Source organism: Vidua chalybeata, chromosome 9 (genome assembly GCF_026979565.1).
Source record: "Vidua chalybeata isolate OUT-0048 chromosome 9, bVidCha1 merged haplotype, whole genome shotgun sequence".
NCBI classification, from domain to species: Eukaryota; Metazoa; Chordata; class Aves; order Passeriformes; family Viduidae; genus Vidua; species Vidua chalybeata.
In genome coordinates this window covers 23,090,030-23,102,394 of record NC_071538.1, presented here as the reverse complement: position 1 = coordinate 23,102,394, position 12,365 = coordinate 23,090,030, and the positions used below count along the sequence as shown (strand labels likewise).

General features: G+C 40.2%; 1 protein-coding gene across 4 annotated transcripts in view; it reads left to right on the top strand.

Annotated features, from left to right (window-relative positions):
- Positions 1 to 10,265, top strand: part of PLPPR5 (phospholipid phosphatase related 5) — a 214,962-nt gene extending 204,697 nt beyond the window's left edge. For all 4 annotated transcript variants that reach the window (XR_008432280.1, XR_008432281.1, XR_008432284.1 and 1 more), the window contains 2 exons: positions 4,786 to 4,849; positions 9,146 to 10,265. The gene's annotated coding sequence lies outside the window, so the exon portion shown is untranslated. The remainder of the gene's footprint in view (positions 1 to 4,785; positions 4,850 to 9,145) is intronic.
- The last annotated feature ends 2,100 nt before the right edge of the window (positions 10,266 to 12,365 follow it).

Below are 12,365 nucleotides of genomic sequence, written 5' to 3'. Positions count from 1 at the left end.
AGTAGAGCAGGAGGCTGAGATGGTGCATTTGAACTCTGGGATTATTTCTTTCCACTGCTGCCTGCTGGTGTAAAGCCACTGTGGCTCACAGAAGGAACAGGATGTTTGTAAGGATATTGGCTATACACAGAGAGGTTGTAACTGGAAAACACCACAGTGTGCCTGGAGAAAGGATGCTTGATGTTGCAGGCATGGTCTCTCTAGTGGCCAGAGGTTGGTGCTGCCCACACAGGAGGTGGCTCATCCATCTGCTTGTGGGGACACTCCCACACCTGGAATTGCCCCCTGGCACAGCTGGAATTGCCCCCATCCCAGACACAGCACTATGCAAAGCCAGGGTCAGAGCTGGGGAACAGCCCAGGTACCCTCTAGCTTCAGCTGCTGCCATCTGTGCTGCTGTGGTGTTTATTCAATACCTAGAATTTTGTTTAAAATTATTTCATTTCTCTCTCAGTGAGAAGCCCTTGAATGTATGATTCAAAGCTTTGATTTTCTCTTCTGTGGAAGACCTGTGCCTAGCACCTGTCTGTGATCTTGGGGAGGTTACATGTACTCAACAACACAGCTATGTCAGCCTGAAAGTTTAAATCACTCAGGTGTCTCTTATCCTGGAAAATCTCTTCACTCATTCTGAAGGCAAGGTGATAAAAATCCATATTTCCTAGATTTAAAGTATTAATGTTGGTAGCTCCTTCTGCATTAATAGGTTGTCTATTTTATGGGGTTCTTAATAACTCTACTAAATTTTAACCAATTTGCATGAATGAATTTTAAGGAAAGTCATAACATTATAAAAGTATGTATTTGTACTTGTTCCACATCACTTTACAAACTGTAGCTGTTTTTTTTTTTTCTCAAGCTGATAATTGTAGCTAGTAATTTTACTCCTTTGGCAGCATTTGTCTGACCTTCCCTACTTTCCCCTGCTCCCTGAATCAAAAATAATTTTTGGTAAAATACTACACAATCTTCCCAAAAAAGGGATAGAACTTCAATCTCATAATAAGATATAAAAGAGGTAATTTCCCTTGTGATTGATAAGCATAATTTGTAAATGAACCTGCTTTATGGAATGGTGAAAAATGGTTGGAGCAGTTAAAAAAATTAATTGAGTATGCAGAAAATAGATTCCATTTAGGAAATAATATAAATTTGTAAATGCAGAATACAAAATTATTTATAGACGTTGAATGAACAAATTAATTTGGCTGACAATACCTTCCATTTACATAGAAACCATCTTTCACATTTTCCGTGTAGACCATTTTCTATGTTCTGCTGTGACTGAGGGAAAAACAAAGCACATGAGTCCTTTAAGGCAAGAGGAAAACATCCCGAAAGTCATTTTAACTGATTCCAAGAATTGTGCAGCGGGCAGAGATTCAGGGAATGACAGAGGCACATGCAGAGAGGGAGGCAGCAATGCCAGGGAAACAGCTGGTGTCTGGAAAGCCCAGTTTGCCGTTCCCCTTACTGCTCTGCGTGGAGGCTGGGGTGGAGCCCTTTGCTAATCAGGCCAGGCTCTAGCCAGGATACTGCTGGGGAGATGCTGGTCTGGAACTTGTGGCTTGAGAGGCCCCACCAGCTGGGATTGAGTACAGCAAAACCAGGTCCTAACTCCACAGTGCCATGGAGAATTGTAAAACCAGCTTCTTGCTTGACCACATAGACTCAGTGGGAGTGACTGTACCATAGAAAGGTCTCTGGGGTGGGCTTGTTTCAGTTCCCCTTGCACGGTAGACATTGCTCCCAGACTACATGGATACATGTGGGCATGTCTGGGTACTTCTGGCTCTTCTATCACAAGACTCAGAAGCAAATTTTTCATCTGTGGGCCTTTGTTTCTCTAATTCTTTCTGATCACCCCAAAGCTGAACAGCTGGTGAAGGCCAAAGATATGTGTTTGAGGCACCAGTGCTGCAAACCACAGCATGGTTCGGTTATGTCATGTCATGTCATAACAGCATCCAGCACATTTCTTGTGCAGGAGGACCTAGGTGAACATCTCAGTAGATGCAGCTAAATTGCACAAGCAGAGTCCAGCTCCTGAGCCCCATGGAATGGCTGGGAACAGCCACAGGCCGGTTAAGAGGCCAGGGAGAGTGACTGTCTGATTCCTCCTCTTCCCTCTGCATCTTTTCCCATCTTCTTGGTGAGAAGTACAAGAAACACCCATTTATTCTTCCTAGATCAAACTGTAGCTAATCCATAATGAGACATGCTGGTATCCTTTCTTGCTACTCAGGCACATAAAACACTCAGCAAGTTTTTCCAGGCTTAAAAACTCACTGAGTTGAGCCTTGCATAGTGACACTGTGTGACCGAAAGCAAAGTGCAAACAATTTAACTCACTTTTGTTGGGACATTTCAGACAGGATGATGACATATTAATCCAAAGGACAATTTTTGTATAAAAAGGCTAATAAATGTTTGCAATTTCTTCCACAAGCATTAAAAAAAAAAATTAACAATTAGGCTGTCCTGTTCTGTTTCAACATTGAAAATAGTAGCAAACTATTTGAAGTTGGCCATTCACAGCAACTGTGGCCAGGGAAACGATAGTGTCAAGGTATTAGGAATAGAGAAGCAAAAAAAAAAAAAAAAAAAAAAAAAAAAAACAAACAAACAAAACAAAAAAAAAAAAAAAAAACAAAAAAAAACTAGGTTGCCCATTCTCCTTTCTTTCATCTCTTGCACAGTTTGGCAGAGAGTTCGGGAAGGGGCTTTTCGCCTCTTCAGGGAGAGACATAAACTTGGACCACACATTCTCAAACACTGCCAGCTTGTCACTCAGCTCATGCATTCAAGATGTTGCATATTAATAGCACTCCCTGATGACTGGTGGGTAGGGGTCTCTCCACCTATAGAAAATAAGCCTCTTGGCACAACAAAGTACAAAAGAGGCCCATATAGGGAAAAAATGCACTTGAGAACTGGTTTGGAGAAACTCTGCACAGATGCTCATGTGCAGATGCATATTTCAGATGGTTTTTTCCTGATTAGCATGCAGCAAACTCACCTGTTTTGCTGCCTAGAGGAGTCACAGTGGATACAGAGAAACACCTGCGTGAGTTCAGTTCTGTCTCCCTCTGGATATGATTTCCACCCTTATTCTATTGCTGTTCTGTGTAGCCACTGAGACCCTTTCCAATCCCCCTCTTGGACATGCCTAAACCAGCAAACACAGAGAGGGACTTTGGGATGGAGTCAAAGCATGAGCAGTGCAGGGTGCTGCATGCTGAGAAGGGAAGAAGGGAATGAGTGGGTGCATTGGTCACACAGGTGCATTGGGGATGCTCAGGCCAGCTGGGTTCTGGTTGGGCTGAGACAGTAGGATGAGCTCCCAGGACCTGCACAAGAGCCTTGTGTTTGTCATCTGCAAATGATCTGACACTCAGCACATACAGACCTCACCTGAGGTCTGGTCATGAGATTGAAGAGAATGAAGCAGGCTGTCTCCCCCCTCCCCTGCAGTGTGCTGGTTACACGTGTCTGCCGTTAATTCTCACACTGCGCTCTACAGGCAGATCCTACACACACATGGGGAATAAATTTCCTTTGTGTTCTGCTCCATTGTAGTTTACTCCAATGGCAGAAAGCATAGCTTAGTTCTAACCATGTGTTTTGTAAAAATGAGCCTCAGGAGGAGAAAGTGGGGAGAGAGTTGCTTATACATGTGTTGGTATCTGATGCAATCCACAGTGTGAGCCACGTTTTTCTGGATATTTCAGCATACACTGAGAATGACACATGAGTAGTCCAAGCTATTTTCAGAACTGACAGTTTTCCTTTTCACTCCAACAATTGCTTCTTCAATACACTAGAGTATGCAAAATGCTTCAATAAACTTTTAATTGGGAGTAGGAGTAACAGTGAAACTAAGGGAAAACTTTAGGCAAAACAAGAGCTGACCTCAGCTCATACCTGTTTTGTGGGTTTGTTGTTAACTTTTTAAAAGAGGCTGCACACCTTGGCATTTGTTGGTTTCTGGCAAGGCTTTTCAGAAGAAGTCCTGTTCAGGAGTCCTGCAACAGCCTATGAATGGTTTTATGATGTTCTTGACCCAGGAAAGATCCAGCAGAAATCTGCTTTGATGGGAGCCATGGTGTCTGGATATATTTTGATCTAAGCTCTTAGGTATTTCTCTAAAACAAAATATTCAAAATGTTTGAGATTTTCAGAAAATCTCCTCAGATCCTTACAACAGAAAACAGATTACAAGCAAAACTCTCCAGATAAATGTGAAATGGATTTTGCTCTAATGGCTCTTTCATACTCTTTGCCTGAAGTTTACTGACTGACACCAAGAACGCAAATATGCCAGGGACAGTGTCTACTTTTTCTTAAGCTGTCAAAATCAATTAGAGATCTGAGGCATGGTGGTGTATTTCCTAGGAACTTAATTTCTTTCTATTACCCTCCTGACAAAACTAACCAATCTCTTTGGAGCTTGCAAAGTAAGGTGCATCCCACAGAGCTCATGCCGTGTGCACTACTTGTAGAAAGGTATGTTTAACAAAAGCTGCATTCTGGATGCACTCCAACTATCATTACTATTGTTTAATTTCAGCTGCAGTTCAGCATCTGTTTAAGATAGTTTCAAAGATAATAATCTCACCAGACAGATACAAAATAAAAACTGAAATTGCGTTGCCCAATTATTTTGTTTACTAGTGGTGTTAAACCACTGTTTTTGTCTGAATCGTGCAGAAAAGCTGTGGTTTTTTTACCTTTAAGCTCCTCTGAAAATATAGCTGTTTAGCATCAGTACCTATTTCTTTCCAGATTACCTTATATGAATGAGTTTGATAGGAGTCACCATGGTGAGGAAAGGATAATGGAATTTCAGGTAAGAGTTCTCCATAATGAATTCATTCCTTACAGCATGTTAACACCCACCCATGGAATTAGGGACCTTTGTAACACAATGCAACAATTTACTAGACATCACAAAACACCAATTATAGAATTGGACTGAAACGAGCTGCCAAATCCTCTGTTCCTGATAAAAGAAGGATAGGTATAGTCATGCCAGCACATTTTAACTCCTTCCTAAAAATTCACTTGAGTCCATTGTGAACATCCTTAGTGATACAGTAGATTGACTGCAGTGCTATGTGTATGACATGAAAGTAAAATAAAATAAAAATGAATAGGTCATGAACGGCAGTGAATATGAACTCAATTTGGATCATATTTATTTAAATAATTATAGCAGATTGTTAACTTTGAGAATATCTTGATTTATGCAAGGGAAAATGAAAGAGAGTTGGCTTCTATATTGTATATTTAGCTTGATAAAAGGAAGCCAGTCTGCATGGAAGAAGTGTGCAATTGAAGTTCCTCAGCTGATATTTTATAAAGGCACAATTAAATGTCAGTACTTTACAAAGAACTCTTAAATCCTAAGACTGAATCTCGTCTGTTTTTACTGGTAGCAGAGTACCAAACTGTAAGCAGAACTGAGCAGGATCTGACTTTCCATCACAGACAGTTAATAATTAAATCAAACATTATATTCAACAATAGAACATATGCATCAGCTTCTTTCAAATTGCATTTCCTTCCTGTTAGATCCATTAGTGTAAACCAGACAGCCTTTAGAAAACCCCTTATTGCTGCTGTCTTTCAGCACAGTTCCTGAAATGGATAATGTGGTGCATATTATGGGCAATTACACAGAACTCCCTAGTGACAGGGTTTTAGAGTTTCAGAATAAAACAGCTGGAACTACAGGGCTGTAAACTAATCGGAAAAAGAGACAATAGTAGCACATTTAATGCACATTGTTAGAACATGGACAAAGACTAGATGTGAAATACTACATATCACTATACCTACTGTATTGCACAGCATCTTCACTGCAAATCCTGTTTAACTCTTGAAAGACAAGGCAGTCAAAAGCCAAAGATTTTGTCATGAACAAATGTATGCACAGCTCTATAACCTGAGCTAATTGGAAACATTAGAGGAAGAAGCCTTGATCCGGAGCTGTGGTTTTCTCTTAATGTCAGTGTAGTTTGAATCAAATCCAGAACTCTATTCAAAAATGATAATTTATTAATGAATGCATAATGAATATATACCTACATATGCTAAAAAACGATGTCTCCATCCCTCTTTTATTGTTTTAATATACTGAGTATTTAGCATTTGTGTTGAAAAATTGCATTTGCTTTTCGATATATCTCAGATATTGCCACAATGCATAGTGTTTGATCCTCCATCAGTTTAAATTGATGGCAAAGCTCCCATTAATTTTAGTAATACAGCAGTGAATTTTTAGAATAGCACATGCATCATTTAAAAGCACAATGACCATGATTACATGTGTAATCACAGTAATTGTGCACACAATTACTGGTTGGGTATCTAACTGCCTTTCAAAAATCAGTTGCTCTACTTGTATGTATACTCACAGTAGTCACTTGTGAAAATGCAGTGCAGCCCAGAGCATCCCCACCTCTGTGCTTGCTCCTGAAATACTACAGGGGAGGGCTTGTCTCTGGCAGTAGGGATGTGGGAAAGAGAGCTATATGTTTACATTGCAGTGATTTGAACCATAAATAAGAAAGGGAGAGAAATAGCTGCAGTGTCTCTTTGGGAAAGTAAAAATGTAAAATTTCTTCAACTAATTTTTCAAAAGGACAGAGACTGATTTGCACCAGCTCCTGTCTTGTGAGCCTCCTTATCAGCAGTGTCCAGCAGGCATGGGCATGTTAATGTTTTATAATGGTATGGCAAAATGATCAAATAATATATCAAATAACAGCACCATACTAGAATATAACAAAAAAAAAAATTAAAACCGAATAAAACCACACTGAGTAAAATTTCACAGCTTAAAAAATTCAGAAGACAATTAAAGTTTTAACATAGTGCAGTAAGATTCTTAGAATGCAGAACCCAAGAATCAACTGCTGTGGCTCACTCTAGTTTAAAAGGTGACCTCCTTTGCTCAGAAGGTTGATTCCTATAGCTGCAGAGGTATAGAAAAACACTTCCTCTCTAGACAGCGATAAGACTTCCAGATCCATCCTTTTGCTCAGTAAAATGGAAACTGGAGAAAGTTTTACACAAACCATTTTATCCAGTTGTCCCCCACAGTCCTGGCCTCCCTTCTCCCCGGGACCAGGGCGATTGTGCTTTGCTTTCCTCCTAACAGCTTTATGACCCCACAGTGGAGGGGAGGGATGGAGGAGCTGGGCAGCCTGGCCTGTGCTTCTCCCAAGGGAAGGCTGGGCCATGAGTCCACATGAGGGAAAGCAGGTGTCATTAAACAGCCAGAAAGCACCCTCTTCCTGGGGAGGAATGGGCCCAATTCCAGGGGATGGGAGCACTGGAGTTGTGTTAGAATGAGAAGTAGCACAGCCTCTCCAGGAGCCCCCCTTGCTGTGCAGGGACAGCCTACAGCGCTCACTCCAGGGGACTGGGCAGGACAGGATCCCATGAAAACAGATCCCCCAGCAGCCCTGACCCTATGGGAGAGGCAACTGTCTTTCCAGATGGAAGAATCAAAAATTGGCGATGAATGAAAAATGAACTTTTTCTGAGGCTGCCAGTGGCTGGAGGAGGGCAGCTGGACTGAGAGGCCTTCAGCAGACTACATGTTGTATGTTTACCAAGGAGGAAACCTTGTAAAATGTGCTGGGGCAGCTGTAGTGGTTACAAATCACACATGCTGTCTAATTAAGATCTCAATATCAAATGTTGTAATGTTTGGCAATATCTGGTTCTCGATTCACCTTGTTTTAGAGGTGGCAATTTTGAGGCCCATCCCCATATGCGGGATTTCAGTCCCATCAGAGTTTGGGAAGTTTGATCCTGGGCTCTGGTGTGCTGAGAAGACAACAAATGTACAGTCTCTGTCAGGAAGAAGAGGGAACAGCGGTCAGATGCTTGAAAAATGTTTCTTCTGCTACTGGAAAGCTTCAGTACCTTTCCCTTCAACAGCATCAGCTTGTAGCTGAGCTCACTGCATGCATGGCTGTGCTCCCTGGATTCTCAGAGCCCATGGCTACAGTGACTTGACATGCTTTCAGAATAGCTTTATATAAATTAATCTAGATGGCATGTCCTGTTGCCTCTGTACAAATACCTGGTAAATAGTTTTTTAAAAGTTTCCTGAAGCACATGATTCCCTTCTTGATTCTCTACAACCATCCTGCTGATCATTGTAGCAGATTCTGGTCTTAATTTCACTACAATAAACGTGAAGTAACCTCATTGACATCCAATCAGAGGGAATTTCAGCTCTCTGCATTGCCTTGGGTCTGCAGCCTTGTACACAGGAGCTGTTCATGTAGACTAAATTCAGTACAGAGCATGAAACACTGTCACTTTTGTAATTAACATTAGAGAGCTATATGAAGCCTTGGAGCTATGAAATCTCTTAAGTCCTATAGAAAATGTTTCTTTATACAGAACTGAAGTTCTATTCGAAGAAATTCACCCTAAAAGATGGATAATTGCTGAGACATGAAGAACACAAGGCTCTAAGACTGTATATTGGAGAAAAGTTCCCTCAGAAGTGTGCATTTAGTCACCTTTGGTGACACATGCTGCCTTGCCTGCCACCTGTGCAAGTGTGGCCTCACTTTCACTGTTATTGCAACATGTGTCAAATGAAATGAAAACAGAGATTTGGGAAAGGATATAATTAACCTACTTGTAAACATTAACCTTAAATATCTTGCTAATTATCTCACTAATTTAATCACTGAAGATCTCAAACTTGTTTGTTAAATATTTAATTCTGCAAATTGTTTTTGATACAGAGGTGTGGGGAGCTTTCTGTGAATGTAAGTTACTTTGTAAAACTCCATAAAACCATTGTTTTGTTCACACTTCATTGAACAAATCCTGCTGTCAACAAGACTTTTAATGGAAATCACAAGCAACTGTGCCCTGAGGCGAAGAGATATAGTGCCCTATTATTTTAAAATCTAATGAACACATTGTGTGCAGTGTAGTCCAGGGTAAATTTCTTCCTGTATATCTTCAGGTTTGATGCCATGGAAGACTAGACTAGAGAGTTCTGGGTTGCCTTGTTCCTTTGGTTGCAGTGAAGCAATACAGCTATTTCTTACCTATTCACCTCTTTATTACTTGAGTAACTCAGCAAGATTATGTCTTCGATTTTCAGCTCTTTTTATCAAGTCACTACCTTGTGCTGCAAGGAACCTAAAAGGTGTTTAGATGCTCCAGTTACAATGCCATCCAAAGTGTCTCTAATTATTCCTGAGAGGAAGCTCTTGAATTTGGTAGTGTTTTTTGAGAAGCTGAAAGCTCTGTTTTTGTTCCTTCCTCCCTGATGGGAAGGGGGCCATGCTCATGCTGCCTCCTGCAAACACCCACAGCACAGCCAAGCACTGCAAGGCAGGGCATGGGGACACCTCCAGTGCTGAGGCTGGGAGAGGAAACAGGTGAGCTGTGGGTGCTGGGAGCACCCCGCATGGAGAGGATGGCTAAGCCAGGACACGCCGAGGAACAGCCCGGATAGAGTGGATGGCTAAACAGGACATGCTCTGGAGGCTGGAGGCACCCAAATCCTGTGTCCCATGGAAAGGCAGGGACCCTCAGCTGTGCAGTGCCTCCCCTCAGACAGGAGCCCCGTGTTTCAGGCTGTACCCCCATGGCAGTTCTTTGTCAGTGTTATTTTCTCCATTTTTGTTATATTTTTCTTCTTAATTGAGGAAGAAGGTAGAAGATTGAGACTCCCGTTGTGTTTCTACACTGTAATTCTTACTATCAGAGGAAGGTGCAAAGGTATGCTAAGTTCAGGTGACGGCTCACAGCAGACCTCTGACAAGGGCCATTTGACTAGTTAGGTGTCCATATAAATACCTCTTTGGGACTATATTACTACCTTATCATATATTATTTAGAATTTCATCCTGATTATCTATGGTTATTTATTACACACTTATGTACTTGTTAGTTCAATAAAAAAAACAAATTTCTGTGAATTTAGCTGAATAAAGCTCTGTTTGTTCCTGTTAGTTATATGAAGTTCTTTCTATGCATTATCTCAATTTCTGGGCATTTTTCCCTTCATTTGCTCCAAAAATTACTTCAGTACTAATGAATACTGAAAGACAGCCAAGACAGGATGAACTTTTGGACAATTTATGCAAGCATGACAGATGATAATAGATTTACTGTAAACATGTCAGGCACAAAAGACTTGACTGTTTTTTTTAAATACAGTGATACTGGAAAAGATTTATGGATATTTTCAACTGTTCATTAAAGAGAAAATATTTTGAAACTATAGGCTCCATCCTTTTATCCATTTTTGCCTTCCAGGTTAAGTTGCAAACTTTGATGTTTTCTTCACCAAAAAATAAAAGTAGTTATGAATTTATTTCTTCCAAATACTTTCATTTTTGTGTCATTTTACAGTTTTTATTACTTTCCTGGCAGTCCAAATGATGGTGTTTGGAGAGTACCTAGAGTCCACAGTTCTGTTTTTTGAAAATAAGGACTAAGTTCACTTAATGATGCTTTCTGGCTACTGTATTTTTTCTTCTTCTTTAGTAATAAAAGGTTAATAAAATCTCTGAATACTTTAACTGCCTGTTAAACCAACCAACCAATAAAAGGTTATTCTGCTCTAAATGACTGGACGCTATTTGAATTGATAAAAGTTAACATGAAATAGCTAGTACCTCTTGGATCAGGTTAATAAAAAGCAAAGTATTAGACATGAAAATCATATATAAACATGGTTGCTGTAGTTGACCCAGATATCAATTCTTACAGCCAGGTGTATTCTTAACTGTTTATTGTCAGAGTCTGCTTCTGTGCCCTTACAAATCAATAGCAAGCCTTGCTTTCAACTTCAGTGCAGCTGATGTTGTTGGCAGTCAATGGTTTTGCAAGATCAGTTCAAGATACTGGAATGGTTTCAGGGAATTATTGGATTCTTTCTTTCTAAAATAGTGTTAAACTCGTAAGTCGGAATTTAAGGAATTTAAACGTGAAAATATATGCACTTGCACTGCTTCTTAAAACTAGTGTATCTTGCCAAATCTCCTATCAAGTCAAAGCAGTGCACCAAAATGATAGCAGAAAGGATTGTGCAGTGCTCAAACATCTAATCTGGCATACTCACAGTGCTGAGCATGCCCTCATTTTTTGAATAGTGAGGAAAGATGGAGAAAGATGGAGAAAGATGGAGAAAGAAGAGATTTGGGTGGAAAATAAGTTTTCATTGCAACCTTAAAAGAATATTGGCAATTCTGTAACAGAATGATTTGAGTGTTCTGAGACCCTTCAAAGGAGGCAAATAAAGGCAGGAGGCTTAATAAAGGCTTCATTTTGGAAAAAAGGATAGCTGAAAGTACTATTTTACTAATTCTTATTGGAGGTGCATTTCCGGCTTTTGAAAATTAATTTAAGAGCCACAAACCAACACATATTTATGAATAACAGAGTGCTGTTGGAGATAATGCAAATGTCTTTATAAATAACATATTATAGCTTAAATCATTATTTTTAATGCCTCTTCTTTTTTTCCCTATATGAAGAGGTCTGTGCTGGTCTGCATTAATTAAACGTAGGTAGGTTTATAAGGCCAGATCATCATTACTTCTATGTCCCTGATTTAAATCTGCAGTAAAACATTTCTCCATTTAGTTTGGTGCTTTTGTGTCATATTTCATACACTAGTTGTCTCTTAATTAAATCCATGATAGCCCACCAACACAGACTATTAAAATAACTATACTTTGCACTTGACATATTTATGAGACAGATTTATAAGAGTATAGACTGATACTTGAACTACTCACTGAGAAATGCTAATAAGATTATGATGAAGGTAAGATTAGAACATTCGTCTCCTTTTCACTTCTCTCTTCTTTATAGGAATTTATTTTTATAACTGCAATTCACTATTTCTATTCCAGGCTCTTTGATGTCGTTGTATATACCAACAGTTCTTTCTGTGTCGATTTATTGTGGCAATGAAGAGTGGGAAACTGCTAATTTATATCACCAGCAAAGTGCATAACTGTTGTGTTCCTTGAAGTATGAATGTTTGCAGACGTCTGTAAACCTTCGCATGGGACTGACATGTTCAAGATAATACCTTTGGATATTACCTTTGGAATTGGGTGATGAAAAATATGGATGATGGTGAAGTGCCACGTTGTTTTACTTTTATTGTCTTATTCCTTCAACCCTCCTGGTGGTGTAGAGCTGGCTGAGTCTGCTCCTGGAGAAGGGAGGAGACAGTGGCATTGTGCCTGTGACCTCTCAGCGCCTGTTTCTGTGCCCGTGACCCCTCAGTTCATGTTTCTGTGCCAGGCAGGCCATGCCCTTGCCCATCCCTCAACTGTGGCAGATGCAGTGGAGTGTCC